This window comes from Sciurus vulgaris (assembly GCF_902686455.1).
Source record: "Sciurus vulgaris genome assembly, chromosome: 11".
NCBI classification, from domain to species: domain Eukaryota; kingdom Metazoa; phylum Chordata; class Mammalia; order Rodentia; family Sciuridae; genus Sciurus; species Sciurus vulgaris.
Window position 1 is genome coordinate 8,254,606 of NC_136472.1, and position 6,239 is coordinate 8,260,844.

The following is a 6,239-nucleotide window of genomic DNA, read 5'->3' on the forward strand; positions in this document are numbered from 1 at the left end:
AAACGGACAGACGAGGAAACCGAGGCAAGGAGGAGAAGAGACAGGGACAAAAGGTGCAGGAAGGCGACTGTCAGAGAAGGGGCGGCAGTGAGAAGTGGAGGCTGGTTGTCCCCAGGGTCTGACGTGCTGGAGTTAGTGTGTGGCTCCCACTGGAGTTAGTGGATGACTGCAGGTTCCAGCGAGAAGCCGAGGGAATGAGAAGTGACCAGGAGAGAGGCACAAGGAGATAGAGCCCTAAAGGAGCGGGAGACGAGGGAGAGCAAAGAGTGAGGAAAATGTACAGGGGAGGTCCGTGAACCCTAGGGCAGCTGAGGATACCAGGGGAAGGGAAGAAGGAGACACTGAGGAGGGAAGAAGGGTCGACCCCAGGAAAGGAAAGGGTGGAGAAGGAACGGCCGGGCAGGTTCAGAAGAGGCCAGAGGGCAAAGAGGAGCCCGGCTTTCCTGGGCCCAGCAGCCTGGGTTCCTTGGTTCACAGAGCCAGCTCTCCTCCCGGTCCCCAGCCTGTGCTGTCAGCAGCTCAATCCACCCACCACACTGTGACCATGCTCTTCATCCCCTGTAAAATGGGAAGAGGAGGCCCTCGTCACCACCTGAGCGCTGTTCTCATATTACGCAGAGGAAACCACCCACTGAGAAAGCTCACACAGCAGGAAGTGGCAGGCCTGAGCCCTGCGCTCCTGCCTCCTTCAACAGCCAAGGGCAAGTCTCCGCGGCCCTCAAGCCCCACTTACCTGCGCATGTCCTGGGGCAGGGACACCAGGAACGAGCTGCGACACAGGCAATACGTTCAGAGCCCAGTGGGCAGAATCTGGAGACAGATGCCTCTGAGGATCACATTTATGTGGGATACTGGGCAAGTTGTTTTGCCCCCTTTCCTTGTCTGAAAAGTAAAGATAGTAAAAATGACTGACTACAAGCAGGGTGGGGTGGCCATGCCTGTAATTCAGCTACTGAGGAGGCTGAGGCGGGAGGATCACAAGTTCAAGGCTAGCCTGGACAACTTAGCAAGACCCTATCTCAAAACAAAAATTTTGAAAAAAGAAAAGAAAAGAAAGGGCTGGGGAGCACTCAGTGGTACAACACTTGCTTAGCCTGGGCTTCAATCTCCAGCATGGCCAGAAAACAAAAAATAACTATATGTGAGTTCACTGTCATGGTCAGGAGATATACTCAGCCCCAGATAAATAGCACACTGGGAGGGGACACTAAAGGTCTTGAAAAGGAAGTTGTGAAAGAAAAGACTGGCATGAATGCAAAATGAAAAGGGAGTGACTCGAAAGACTCAGTGATGGAAATGACTGAGTAACTGGAAATCTTCAGAAGGGGCCACAGGAGATGAAAATGATCCACAAGGCAAGAAAAGCAAACCCTCAGACATTGGCCTCAGACAAGGCAGAACACCCACCGCTCGGTGAGGACTATAGAGCTACAATCACTCTCAGCTTTAGGACAGTATTTTGCAGTCTTTTTTTTTAATTAAAATATTTTTTTATTTTTACAGACACATTTTGATTCATTGTACACAAATGGGGTACAATTTTTCATTTCTATGGTTGTACACAATGTATATTCATGCCATTCATGTAATCATACCTATATATATAGGGTAATACTGTCTGTTTCATTCTACTGTTTTTCTGTCCCCACCCCCTCCCACCCCTTTTTCCTCTACACCATCCAAAATTCCTTCATTCCTGTCTTCTCCCCCCACCCCACCCCGCGGCATTATATATTGTCATGCACTTATCAGAGAAAACATTCAGCCTTTGGTTTTTTGGGCTTGGCCTATTTCACTTAGCATGATATTTTCCAACTTCATCCATTTACCAGCAAATGCCATAATTTTATTCTTCTTTATAGCTGAGTAATATTCCATTGTGTATATATACCACAGTTTCTTTATCCATTTGTCAATTGAAGGGCATCTATTATCACAATCTAGCTATTGTGAATTGAGCAGCTATGAACATTGATATGGCTGTATCACTGTAGTCTGCTGATTTTAAGTCCTTTGGGTACAAACTGAGGAGAGGGATAGCTGTGTCAAATGGTGGGTCCATTCCAAGCTTTCTGAGGAATCTCCACACTGCTTTTCAGAGTGGCTGCACCAATTTGCAACTCCACCAGCAATGTATGAGTGTGCCTTTTTCCCCACGTCCACACCAACACTTTTTATTGCTTGTGTTCTTGATAATAGCCATTCTAATTGGAGTTAGATGAAATCTTAGGGTGGTTTTAATTTGCATTTCTCTAATTACGAGGGATAATGAGCACTTTTTCATATATTTGTTGATCACCTGTATATCTTCTTCTGTGAAGTGTCTGCCCATTTCCTTAGCCCATTTATTGATTGGGTTCTTTGTATTTTAGGTGTAAAGTTTTTTAAGTTCTTTATAAACTTTGGAGATAGTGCTCTGTCTGAAGTGCGTGTGGAAAAGATTTTCTCCCACTCTGTGGGCTCTCTTTTCACATTATTGATTGTTTCCTGTGCTGAGAAAAAACTTTTTGGTTTGAATCTATTCCATTTATTGATTCTTCTATTTCTTGAGCTACGGGGGTCTTGTTAAGGAAGTCTGGTCCTAAGCCAACATGATGGAGAATTGGGCCTACTTTTTCTTCTATTTGGTGAAGGGTCTCAGGTCTAATTCATAGATCTTTGATCCATTTTGAGTTGAGTTTTGTACAGGGTGAGAGATAGGGGTTTAGTTTCATTTTACTGCATATGGATTTTCAGTTTTCCCAGCATCACTTGTGAACAGGCTATCTTTTTTCCTTCGGAAGTCTTTGGCACCTTTGTCTAGTATGAGGTTACTGTAAAATGTGGGTATGTCTCTGTGTCTTCTATCCTGTACCATTGATCTACCTGTCTATTTTGGTGCCAGTACCAAGCCATTTTTGTTACTATTGCTCTATAGTAGAGTTTAAAGTCTGGTATAGTGATACCTCCTGCATCACTCTTCCTGCCCAGGATTGCTTTGGCTATTCTGGGTCTTTTGTTCTTCCAGATGAATTTCATGATTGCTTTTTCTGTTTCTATGAGAAATATCATAGGGATTTTAATTGGAATTGAATTAAATCTCTATAGCACCTTAGGAAGTATGACCATTTTGATAGTATTAATTCTGCCTATCCAAGAACATGGGAGATCGTTCCATCTTCTAAGGTCTTCTTCAAATTCTTTCTTTAATGTTCTGTAGTTTTCATTGTGGAGATCTTTCACCTCTTCGATTAAATTGACTCCCAAGTATTTTTTTTTTTTTGAGACTATTGTGAACGGAGTTGTTTTCCTCATTTCCCTTTCAGACGTTTCATCACTTATGTATAAAAATGCTTTAGATTTATGCATGTTGATTTTATAACCTGCTATTTTGCTGAATTCATTGATGAGATCTAGAAGTTTTCTGGAGGAATTTTTTGGATCCTCTAAATAGAGAATCATGTCATCAGCAAATAGTGACAGCTTAAGTTCCTCTTTTCCTATTCGTATTCCTTTAATTTCTTTAGGTGTCTAATTGCTCTGGCTAGTATTTCGAGTATAATGTTAAATAGAAGTGGTGAAAGAGGGCATCCCTGTCTTGTTCCAGTTTTTAAAGGGAATGCTTTCAGTTTTTCTCCATTAAGAATGATGTTGGCCATGGGCTTAGCATAAATAGCCTTTACAATGTTGAGGTATGTTCCTACTATCCCTATTTTTGCTAGTGTTTTGAGCATGAAGGGGTGTTGTATTTTGTCAAACGATTTTTCTGCCTCAATTGAAATAACCATATGATTCTTATCCTTAAGTCTATTGACATGATGGATTACATTTATTAATTAACAGATGTTAAACCATCCTTTCATTCCAGGAATGAAGCCCACTTGATCATGGTGCACTATCTTCTTAATATGTTTTTGGACACAGTTTGCCAGGATTTTGCTAAGGATCTTTGCATCTATATTCATCAAGGATATTGGGGTCTAAAATTTTCTTTCCTTAATATATCTTTGCCTGGTTTGGGTATGAGGGTGATATTAGCTTCATAGAATGAGTTTGGTAGGGTTCTCTCCTTTTCTATTTCCTGGAATACTTTGAGAAGTATTGGAATGAGTTCTTCTTTCAAGGTCTTATAGAACTCGGCTGAGAATCCATCTGGTCCTGGGCTTTTTTGGATGGTAGGCTTTTGATGGCTTCTTCCATTTAATTGCTTGAAATTGATGTTTAAATTGTGTATGTCTTTCTGGTTCAGTTTGGGAGGAGCATATGTCTCCAGAAATTTGTCAATGTCTTCAGTAATTTCTATTTTGTTGGAATATAGATTTTCAAAGTAGCTTCTCATTATGTTCTGTATCTCAGTGGTGTCTGTCATGACAGTTCCTTTTTCATCATGAATTTTAGTAATATGAGTTTTCTCTCTCCTTCTCTTTGTTAGTGTGGCTAAGGGTTTGTCTATTTTGTTTACTTTTTCAAAGAACCAACTTTTTGTTTTGTCAATTTTTTTAATTGTTTCTTTTGTTTCAATTTCATTGATTTCAGCTCTGATTTCAATTATTTCCTATCTTCTACTGCTTTTGCTGTTATTCTGTTCTTCTTTTTCTAGGGTTTTGAGCTGTAATGTTAGGTCATTTACTTGTTGACTTTTTTCTTTTCTTGAATGCACTCCATGCAATGAATTTTCCTCTTAGTACCGCTTTCATAGTGTCCCAGAGATTTTGATATGTTGTATCATCGTTCTCATTGACCTTTAAGAATTTTTTGCTCCTCCCTGATGTTTTCTGTTATCCATGTTTCATTCAATAGCATATTATTTAGTCTCCAGGTGTTGGAGTAATTTCTGTTTTTTATTTTGTCAATTATTTCTAATTTCATTCCATTATGATCTGATAGAACACAAGGCAGTAGCTCATTTCTTTGCATATACTAAGGACTGCTTTGTGGCATAACATATGATCTATTTTTGAGTAGGTTCCAAGTGCTGCTGACAAGAAAGTGAATTCGCTGGTTGATGGATGTAATATTCTATATATGTCTGCTAAGTCTAGGTTATTGATTGTGTATTGAGTTCTATGGTTTCTTTGTTTGGTTTTTGTTTGGGAGATCTATCCAGTGGTGACAGCGGTGTGTTAAAGTCACCCAGAATTATTGTGTTGTGGTCTATTTGATTCCTGGCATTAGAGAAGGATTTGTTTGATGTACAGGGATGCACCATTGTTTGGGGCATAAATATTTACTATCATTATGTCTTCCTGATTTATGGTTCCCTTAAGCAGTATGAAATGTCCTTCTTTATCCCTTCTGACTAACTTTGGCTTGAAGTTCACTTTATCTGAAATAAGAATGGAAACCCCTGCTTTTTTACTGAGCCCATGTGCGTGGTAGTTTTTTCCCATCCTTTCACCTTTAGTCTGTGGATGTCTTTTTTTATGAGATGAGTCTCTTGAAGGCAGCATATTGTTGGGTCTTTCTTTTTAATCCATCCTGCCAGTCTGTGTCTTTTTTTTTTTTTTTTTGTGGTTCTTGTGCTTGCAAGGCAAGCACTTTACCAACAGCTATCTCTCCAGCCCAGTCTATGTCTTTTGATTGTGAGTTTAGGCCATTCACGTTCAGGGTTATTATTGAGATATGATTTGTATTCCTAGTCATTTGGGCTTATTTTTAGTTTTTAACTTGACTTGGTTTCTCCTTTGAATAGATTTTTCTTTAAGGTAGTTCCTCCCTTTGTTGACCTCCATTGTTGTTTTTCATTTCCTCCTCATGGAATATTTTGTTGAGAACATTCTTTAGTGCAGGCTTTCTATTAGTAAATTCTATTAACTTCTATTTATCATGGAAGGATTTTATTTTGTGTTCAAATCTGAAGGTTAGTTTTGCTGGGTATAGGATACTTGGTTGGCAACCATGTTCTTTCAGAGCTTGAAATATGTTGTTCCAGGCCCTTCTAGCTTTTAGAGTCTGGGTTGAGAAGTCTACTGCTAAAAAAAAAAAAAAAAAAAAAAAAAAAAAAAAAAAAAAAGAAGTCTACTGCTATCTGTATTGGTCTCCCCCTATATGTAATCTGATGCTTTTCTCTCTCAAAATCCTATCTTTATTTTGTATGTTAGGCATTTTCATTATAATGTGCCTTGGTGGGGATCTGTTGTGATTTTGTGCATTTGGTGTTCTGTAAGCCTCTTGTCTTTGATTTTCCATTTCATTCTTCAGGTTTGGGAAATTTTCTGATATTATTTCATTGGATAGATTATTCATTCCTTTGGTTTGTA